We start from the raw sequence: 11,016 nt of genomic DNA on the forward strand, positions 1-11,016 counted from the left end.
CCCGATTATGCCTTTTGATCCAGCTCTCTGCTATGGCCTGGGAAAGCAGTAGAAGATGGCCCAAGTCCTTTAGCCCCCTTCACCCATGTGGGAGACCTGGAAGAAGCTCCTGTCTTTGGATCGGCTCAGCTCTGGCCATTGTGGCTATTTGAGAAGTGAACCAGTGGATGGAAGACCTTTCTTTCTGTCTGTTTCTGTCTCTGTAACTCTAACTCTCAAATAAATAAATAAATCTCAAAAAAAAAAGAAATTAAAACATTCACTCTTTGTTGCTTTATGTATGTACTTTATTGCTTTGAAATAAACACTCAAATTTAGCAGTTTAATAAATAAGTATTGTCTCACTTCAAAGAGAAATGAAAAATTCAGAAGCAGCTTATTTGAGGGGCTGTGGTTTGAGGCTAAGGATCTTTCATAGATTATAGTCAATGTGTCAGTTTATGCGGTAGGCATTTGGTGTCATGGTTAAGACACCGCTTTGAACTCCCACATGTCATAACCAAGTACCCAGGTTTCAGTCCTGGCTCTGCTCCTGATTCCCAGCTTCCTGCTAAGGCACACCCCAAGAGGCAGCCATGAGGGCTCAAGTACATGGATCCCTGCCACCCTTGTGGGAGACATGGGTGGAGTACAGGGCTCCTGGCTTCATCTTGGCCCAGTCTGGGATACTGCCAGTATTTAGGGTGTGATCCAATAGGTAGAAGGTCTCTGTCTTCTGTTTCTCTCTATCTCTGTTGCTTTGGAATAAAATAAAAATACTGATTGAAGTTTAAAAAAAGGGAAGGTATCAGCCAGAGCTGCACTCTTGTGAAAGCTCAACTGGAATTGGAAGATCCACTTCCACTGTAGCTCATTCAATGGTTATTCACTAGATGCATGGAGTCCTGGCTGATTTTTGGTAAGAGGACTTAATTTCTTGCCATAAAGATGTCCCCATACCGCTCGATATCCCTGTCACATGACAACTGACTTCACCCACAGCAAATGATCCTAGAAAGAGGCATTGAGGAAAATACAAAACATTTTGCATATGGATCTCTGAAATCCCACAACATCACTCCTACCACTTTCTGCTTATTAGAAATGAGTGCCACTAAACCCAGGCCATGTTGAAACAGAAGGAGAATTAGTCTCTCTATTTTAAATAGAGAAATATCAACAAATATTTGAGCCACCATTCTATTAAAAACAGTGAAAATGCTGGTTGATGGCTCATGAGCTAACTCATGTTCTCTCTGCACCATAAGTGTCCTTGTATGTACCTCCTTGAACATCAAAATTACACATTCAAGCTTGGTCAGTGTACATATCCCCAAGAGCTGGCTCTTGGCTGATTCTCAGTCTTGGCAACACAGACATCAATGTTGTAGTCTGACATGGGAGGGAAGACTAGATAAAGAGGCATGTGTATCCTTAGGAGAATTCCTTGAGATATTTGGGAAGAGAATTGCAGTGTTCCTAGTATCCACAGTGTGATCAAGAAAGGTAGGTATGAATTCTGAATAACGAGCATTTTGGGTAGTGAAGTTGCCCTGGTCCTGTGTACCCCTCAATATGTGGGTAAAGATGCAGCCAGAGAAGAAATAAATAATGTAGAATCCTACAAAGTTTGGGACCCATAGAATTACCTCTTGCGCTTGTGTCTGAGAGGAGTATCATGGTAAACTTTGATCAGTGGAATACAGGAAGTCAAAGATAAAGTGTTCTCCATTTGTTGCCCCTGGAAGCACAATCCTGAAACCCATAATTCATGCAGCCTTTGTAAGTCATGAAGTAGAGCTGACAGTTGCTATTGATACCAAATGATAATCAGCTTTCACCCTCATTTGCCTCATCTTTCTTTGCTTACTTCCTATAATTTTCCCTCGCCTGAGCTTGCCTATGGTTGTGTTCCTTAATATGGTAATAGCAGATTACTTTGTGCCTCCAGCTTGCTTTCTGAAGTCCCAGGTTAAAACAAATTTTAAGCAGAGGAATGCATAAGCAGATTTTTCCTAATAGTTTAATGCATCCATCTAACAAATATTCCCTGGGTACTTTATAGGATAAAGGCAATGTACAAGGTGATGAGGACAAATAAATAAGACAGATATGGTCCCATCTTCATAAATCACATAAGGTAAGGAAGAAACAAAGAGGTTACCTGGCAAGTACGATAGAATGTGCTATAGTGGAAAAGTATTAAGATTTCATGAGAAGCAAAAGAAGGGTTTCTATCTCATTATTTTAGCCTGATGGAAAGTTTCTCAGGAAATAAAAGGGTGTTTTTAAAAATATTATTTATTATTTGAAAGACAGAGTGAAGAGTGATATAAAGAAGATAAAGAGGTGGGGAATGGGTGGAGAGAGATCTTTCATCTGCTGGTTCACTCCCCAAATGGTCGCAACATCCATGTCTGACCCAGGCTGAGGCCAGGAGCTAGCAACTCCATCCTTGTCTCCCACATGGGATGCAGGGGCCTAAGTACTAGAGCTATCTTCCGCTGCCTTCCAAGGAACATTATCAGGAAACAGAATTGAAGGCACCCAACTAGGACTTGAACCAGCCCTCTGATATAGGATGCTGGCAATGCAAGTGGCAGCTTAACCCATTGTACTGTGATGCCAAACTCAACAAGAGATCTTGATTGTGAAAGCCTTCCCTTCCCCTTCTTCTTTTTCTATGCATACATATTTACCTTTTGTTATATTTTCCCGATGTCTCTATTGCTTTCTTACACACACACACATACACATACATACCCCTATATAATTTCCTTGATCTGAAATGGTTTTGGACCATGCCCTATCCTCAATGGCTAATTCCAGTCCACGTGTTTGATCTCTAGAGTGCTAATAAAAAATATCAGAAAATGGACAGAGGCCATGCCACAGAGGGGTTTCTGTGCCAATGTTAGGTGTTTGGACTTCTTCCAGAAGTATACATGAGGTTGGAATATGAGGTTTGGACTTTGGAAGGATGAGTGTGACTGTAGTCGAGCAGAATGGGGTAAGAGATGCCTGCAGGCAGAGAAAGCGTCTAGGGAGCCAATAGCAACAAGGCCAAGTGGCAGATCATGAAAGTTCGATTAAAGGTTTTCATGATGAGAGAGCAAGATTTGAAGATGTTTGAAAAACATGTTGATGGCATAAACACCAAGAATAAGCAAAATAAAAGTAGAAAGCAAATAATAAGAAAAAAAGTCATATCTGGTTTGTAATTTAGGAATCAGGGTAGATATTGGAAAATTTAATGGGGTTTTCTTTGCCAGATGAATTATTTCTCTTATCTGACTATGGCCACTCAACTGAAATTGAGAACATAAGTCTCTAAGAAATACTAAAAGGAACTGGTACCATTTCTACCACCATCCTGAGCTGCATCCAGAGGAACTGACTTTTAAGTTTGGAAAATTTGGCAAGTTTATAAAATGTTACTAATGTCTCTAAATGTTAGATAACTAAAGGCAAAAAAGAGCTAACAGAAGATTGAAGTATGACTTATTATTAATTTATGAATTATGTAGTACAATATATAGTGACAACTAAGTTTTAGACAACTGAGGACTAAAATAAGAGCTAGCAGAAGATTAAAGTATGACTTCTAATTTATGGAACTGTGTAGTGTAGAACACAGTAACTCCAAAAGTATGGGCTTCTTAGGGAAAGAGGCTAAATTCTGAAGCAAGAAGAAAGAAAACAGCACTTCTTACCCAGTTTTTTAGTCCCTGGCTATTCTCTAGCAAACCTTCAAATCTGGACCTCAGAACCCAGGCACAGAGAATGATATCTTCACAGTGGCTGGAGAATAGTTACTATTGTGTATGATCAACATAGAGAAACACACACACACACACACACACACACACATCCATAATCAGAAAGATGATATAGCTGTGATAATGCTTTATAAAGAAATTAGACTAAAAAACCAGAGAGAACTTTTATAACAAGATAGTATTCAGACTCAAATTAACCATGGGAGTGAGAGTATTAATTAGATTTGAGGCAGGTGGGATTGATAAGTCTCAACATGTGGCTAAGAGGACAGAAAATCACCAACTGTGTCATGGATAGGAGCATGAGAAAAACAACAAAAGAGATGCTGGACAACAAAAGAGATGGAAAGACAAATTCAGTTAGCTTCAAGGGGACCCTACTTTTAAGATACATCAGGGACAATCAAATGAAAATGAAGCTATCCAGGTCATAGATGGCATGGGATTGTGAGCCTACGAGCATCTCTCTGTGGTGTGTGTGTGTGTGTGTGTTTTACAATGTAGAGATGCAGCTTGAATTAACTGCAGTCATATTTGTTATAAGCTCTATCTTACTCATTAGGTGACCCATAACTTGTCACAAAAATATTGGACAACAAAATCCTGAAGCTAGTCTACCGAACGTCTCCAGTCAGGCACAGGCACCTGGAATGTCCCTTAACTACCAACCAGTTAATATTTTTTGATACAGCCCCGCTGCACTCTGGTTCACAGTGGGCCACCATTATAAATTCTACCATTAAACCCCTTCCTACTGCCTCTGGGTGCAGAAATTTGTCTTTCTTGTTGCCATCCATGACTACATTTTTTGCTCGAAAAACACCCCCATTAAATTACACTTGTAAGCCTTGATTTATTTCCCTCTTTCTTCAGTCTAAAATGGGGTGGGGAAACTTTCTTCTGCCAAATGTGATTTAGATATTTATAACCTCATTCATAGGCCATTCAAAATTTGTAACTTAAGTAATAGTCTGCAAAGTAAAAGAATAGGTGAGGGAGATGGAAGAAGGGTGGAATGAAGGTGAGAAGGAGGGTAGAATGGGAAGAATCACTATGTTCTTATATTTGTGTATATGAAATGCATGATGTTTGTATACCTTAAATAAAATTTTTAAAAGATTTAAAAAATAGCCTGCAATAGATTTACTGAATTTCAGGTACCACCTGCAGTTGCCTTAGCAGCACTAGACCAAATGATTTCATGGGAACTTATATAATCTGTAGATTGGATATTCCCCAAGCCTGTAAGAACTGATATTCAAGAACGAAAAGTCTAAAAGAAAAGTAGTATTAAGAAGTAACCAGGCTGGCGCCGCGGCTCACGAGGCTAATCCTCCGCCTTGCGGCGCCGGCACACCGGGTTCTAGTCCCAGTCGGGGCGCCGGATTCTGTCCTGGTTGCCCCTCTTCCAGGCCAGCTCTCTGCTGTGGCCAGGGAGTGCAGTGGAGGATGGCCCAAGTGTCTGGGCCCTGCACCCCATGGGAGACCAGGAGAAGTACCTGGTTCCTGCCATCGGATCAGCGCGGTGCGCCGGCCGCAGTGCACTGGCCGCAGTGGCCATTGGAGGGTGAACCAACGGCAAACGAAGACCTTTCTCTCTGTCTCTCTCTCTCACTGTCCACTCTGCCTGTCAAAAAAAAAAAAAAAAAAAAAAGAAAGAAAGAAAAAGTTAAAAAAAAAAAAGGAAGTAAACAAAGAAATAAGAAGACCCAGGTAGAATGCAACATCATTGACTCTCCTGGAAGAGAGCATTATACAGAATGGAGAGGGCTTCACCAAATCAAATAGTCCAGGGAGCTCTGGAAAGAAAATTCAGGGGGTTTCCAAAATGGCTGAAGAGGGAAAAGACATGCTGATTTTCATCAGGGGAAGATTGCGGAAGAAGAGCAGAGGGAGTGCATTCCCAGGGAAGAGCTGGAGTGGAAATTCTACAGTAGAAGAGGGATAGCACGGACAGTGCAGATGTGCAGCAGTCCACGGGGACTCCCACAGCTGGAGGCTGGAGGAGCTGACAGCTTTTGAGAACGAAGTGAGGGCAGACTGTGCACCCTTGGCACTGGTGATACTGCCTGAGGGGGAGCCTTGTGGACTACACTGACTTTGAGTCTGGCCTGGAGCCAAGGTTGGGGACATGGTACCCACCTAATCCAGTGAAAGAAAAGAACATTTCTTTCCCGCCCCCCGTCCCCTGCTCCCCGACAAAGGTACTCAGCAAACAGCAGGGAGAAGGCACATTTTGACATCAGTAGAGGCTGTGACAGCTCCCGTACATGCGTGACTCGGGGCTTTTACCAGAGGGAAAAATCTGCATTCCTCCCTGACTTTGAGTCTGGCTGGGAGGGTTGACAGGGGGCTGAGTATCCACTTAGGACTGTGAGGTGCTTCCATCCTCTCAACCTATCATAGGCTCCAGTGCCAGACTGCGAAGATGGAGCACCCGCGGTGGGCAGCTGACTCCAGGAACTTCTCTGTTCTCTCCATGGACAGAGCAGGCTCACAGGGCTAAGAGTATATCCTCTGCACTCCATGACATTGAGTGACTTGCACACTGTAATTATGGGAATTCTGTGACTGCATGAAACGGCGTAGGGTATAGCCAGGTCTCTGGGTAATCGCTATGTCTGACATCAGAGGCTCAGAGCTACTTGACTGGAGTGCATAACTGCAGAAGGTTCCATGCTCACACGGAGGCCCACACAGATGCTTTGTGCAGTTCGTGGGTGGGGATTGTACCCACTGTGAATTAACCCCAGGCTTTGAGCATCTTGGAAGAGAGGTGAGGTTGTGATTACACCAATAGGCATGATCATGCCACCCACCCTGCTGACAACAGAGGAGATCAACCACGCCCACCTTGGGTGTCACCCAGAATTCTCTTCCCACATATGAGTACTGACCAGCGCACCCTTGGCCCCACCCAGCACATGCCTCTGGTTATTCACTGAAGCAGCAGGCACTCTATAAAGCAACAGAGGCATAGTTAAAAGATAAAACCCATCAGAGGAGAAAACCAACAAATGTTTCCACAAATGTCTAAAAATAAATGCAGAAATGCAAGAAACAAGAATAAGGAAGACAACATGACTCCCCAAAAGGAACAAAGCAACACTTCAATATTAGAATGTGAAGAGAAAGAGATTGATGATGTGTCTGAAAGTGAATGCAAAAGTATAATCACAAAATTACTCAGAGAGAAACAAATCAGGAATTACTGCAAACAGCTATATATAAATCAAATAAAAATCGCAATGAGATTTCAGCTCATCCCTGTTAGAATGGCTATCATATATAAATAAATATGTATATTTATACACATATACATATATATACTCACACATGCATGTGCTCACACACACACATTATATATATATATATACATATATATATATATACACATATATATATAATGACAAAGATATGGGGATAAAGTTTCCTAAACCACTATTGGTAGGAATGTCAACTAGTACAGCCAATGTGTAAGAAACTATAGAGAGTCCTCAAAAATCTGAAAAGAGATCTACCATAAACCCACTCCTCTGAAAATAGATCTATCACATAACTCAGCCATCCCATGTCTGGGAATTTACCCAGATGAAATTAAATCATCATATGTAAGAATTATCTGTACCCCTATGTTAACTGCAGCTCAATTCACAATACCAAAGATTCGGAATCAATGCAGATGCTCATCAACTGAAAACTAGATAAAGAAAATGTGGTATATATACAGGATGGAACAATACTCAGCCATAAAAAAGAATGAAATCTTATCTTTTGCAACAAAATGCATGCAACTGGAAACCATCATGCTTAGTGAAATAAGCTAGTTCTAAAAAAGAAATAACATGTTTTTCCCTTATCTATGGAAACAAATAGAGTATCTGAAATGTAATGTATGTAAGTGAAATTGATATTTTGAGATTTGATTTTTTAGAGCCTTCATCTACTGTTGAAGAACAGTTTTATTTTTCTTCTTATTATTTGTTGAATTCTTTACTTATTGGAGGGTTAAACTTATGATTATAAAATAAACTGAAAAAGTCATTGTAAAAATTAAAAGAGAATAAGAAAGTAAGGAGGAGGGAAGGTGGGAGTATGGGGGAGGGAGGATATGGTGGGAAGAGTCACTATGCTCCTAAATCTGTATATATGAAAATTTTCTACCTTATATGCATAAAAATTATAAAAAATTAAAAATAGCTTGTTAGGAAAAACAGAATGCTGAGATTATGTTTCAAATGGTTCCTTATCCCTTGCACCTGCCGGCTGATGAGGGGATTATCTCTGATATTAATGTGAGAGCCTGATTATGTTCCTGGAGATAAATTTCACAGAACTGTGGGATTTTCTCCAGGACTGGGTCTTCCTAAATTATTTAACTCTTAGTATTCCTTATTTAGCTTCAAACACTCCATCAATTAGAGTTTTGGTTTTCCTGTATCAACATTGTTTCCTGTGGTGGTTTTCTACTCATGAATCTCTGCTTTGATAAAAAAATGACTTAATGTACTGTGTTCTCTCTCTCTCCTCTCTTTCTCTCTCTCTAAATTTTGGTAGAAACCATCTGCCCTATGTCTTTGTTTCTTGTGGATCCTAGAAAGACTAGTGAGCTTTCAGTCTGTACAACTGTTAGGTGTTGTTCAGATGGAGTGGCAACTTGCAAGCCCCTTATGGAGCTAGTCATGCTCAAGATTTAGTAGCAAGATCATTCTATGTTCACATAATAAACCTATGTTTCTTTTATTTATTTCCTGAAATAATTATTATAAAGTTGGTATTTTTATCCAATTATTTTGTAGAAAATTCATCTGATGTCATCTAAACCTGGAATTTTCTTTGTGTGATGAAATTTATCAAGTTCAATGTTTTATAAATTAAAAACCTTGAGATTTCATCCAACTCTGCATGCCATTTTGGCAGAAAATGGTTTTTCATGACTTTTCTGTTTCATTTAATTGTAACTGAGGGTTTTTCTTCTGCTTTATACTTCTAAAAGCTTTTTTAAAACACTTATTCATTCCACTCAGGTAGTAGCCTTAGTTGACAGCTGACTCTGCTATATAATTACTCCCGAAAGAGGAGCTAAAGTTCAACTCTACAAGTCAAATAATCAATTTGGATTGAGGGACACACAAATTCACTGGATTAAGCTTAAAAACATTGTATAAAACAAAATAACTAATTTGGTTACTCACCACTTTGCGACTAGCCTATCCCCCAAGGGATTCATTTAATTCTGTAAGAAAACATATTGCATGGGTATTTCATTGAAATTTATTATATGTGTGTGTGACTATTTTGTTATCCTTCCAATAAAATATTCCCAAACTGAAAGCTACATTCTAGAAAACAAACCTTAGAATCTTGAGCTTCAGTTCTTATACCTACATGTGTCAATTATTTGAATGGGTTAAGGAAAGTGATCTTTTATTCAGGTATAAATCTTTGTTATATTTCTAAGTTTTAGTGTTTTTTTTTAAGCTTTCTAGAAAGAAATGTGTTTTGTCTCTTGCTTTCCCAAATTGGGAAGAATGTGGCTATTTGTGTTCCTTGGTTTTCCTGTTAAATGATTTAACTTTATTTTACAACTATTTATATAGTTTTTTTTTTTTTTTTTTTTTTTTTTTGCCAGAGTGTCTTGTCTTTCCATGCCTGAACTATTCTCATGGGCTCTTCAGCCAGATCCGAATGCCTTAAGGGCTGATTCTGAGGCCAGAGTGCTGTTTAGGATATCTGACATTCTATGAGCCTTCTGTGTATCCCACTTCCCATGTTGGATCGTTCTCTCCCTTTTTTATTCTATCAGTGAGTATTAGCAGACACTAGTCTTGTATATGTGATCTCTTTAACTCTTAGACCTATCATTATGATCAGTTATGAACTGAAACTGATCACTTTGACTAGTGAGATGGCATTGGTACATGCCACCTTGATGGGATTGAATTGGAATCCCCTGGCACATTTCTAACTCTACCATTAGGGGTAAGTCCAATTGAGCATGTGTCAAACTGTACCGGCATATGACTGGATTTCATTGTTTTTTACTGTTGTATGGTATTCTATAGAGTACATATCCCATAATTTCTTTATCCAGTCTACTGTTGATGGGCATTTAAGTTGATTCCAGGTCTTAGCTATTGTGAATTGAGCTGCAATAAACATTGAGGTGCAGACAGCTCTTGTATTTGCCAATTTAATTTCCTTTGCGTAAATTCCAAGGAGTGGGATGTCTGGGTTGTATGGTTGGGTTATATTCAGGTTTCTGAGGAATCTCCAAACTGACTTCCATAGTGGCTTTACCTGTTTGCATTCCCAAAAACAGTGGATTAGTGTCCCTTTTTCCCCACATCCTCTCCAGCATCTATTGTTGGTAGATTTCTGAATGTGAGCCATTCTCACCAGGGTGAGGTGAAACCTCATTGTGGTATTGATTTGCATTTCCCTAATTGCTATTGATCTTGAACATTTTATCATGTGTCTGTTGGCCATTTGCATTTCCTCTTTTGAAAAATTTCTATTGAGATCCTTGGCCCATCTCTTAAGTGGGTTGTTTTGTTGTTGTGCAGTTTCTTGATTTCTTTGTAGATTCTGGTTATTAATCCTTTATCTGTTGCATAGTTTGTAAATATTATTTCCCATTCTGTTGGTTGCCTCTTCACTTTCCTGACTGTTTCTTTTGCAGTACAGAGACTTCTCAGTTTAAAGAGGAGAGAACTACCATTTTGACTATGACCTTGTCTAAATAAGATCGGAGGGTGAACTCAAGAGGTTTCCATAGCCTTGGCAACTCATGACAAGAGCCTTGGGTGTTTACTGATGCCATAAACAAGAGTGTCAATTGTTAAATCAACAATAGGAATCACTGTGCACTTACTCCCCATGTAGGATCTCTGTCCTTAATGTGTTGTACTATGTGATTTAACAGTACAACTAGTACTCAAACAGTACTTTACACTTTGTGTTTCTGTGTGGGTGCAAACTGTTGAATTCTTTACTTAGTATATACTAAATTGATCTTTTGTATATAAAGAAAATTGAAAATGAATCTTGATGTGAATGGGATGGTAGAGAGAGCAGGAGATGGGATGGTTGTGTGTGGGAGGGAGGTTATGGGGGGAAAAAGCCACTATAATCCAAAAGTTGTACTTTGGAAATTTACATTTATTAAATAAAAATTAAAAAAAAGATAAATAAATCTTCAAAGATAAAAAAATCTGTTTATCTAAAATAAAATCCATAGGTAATAAATGCAAAATCT

Source organism: Oryctolagus cuniculus, chromosome 11 (genome assembly GCF_051225735.1).
Source record: "Oryctolagus cuniculus isolate XC-2025 breed Fujian yellow rabbit chromosome 11, ASM5122573v1, whole genome shotgun sequence".
NCBI classification, from domain to species: Eukaryota; Metazoa; Chordata; class Mammalia; order Lagomorpha; family Leporidae; genus Oryctolagus; species Oryctolagus cuniculus.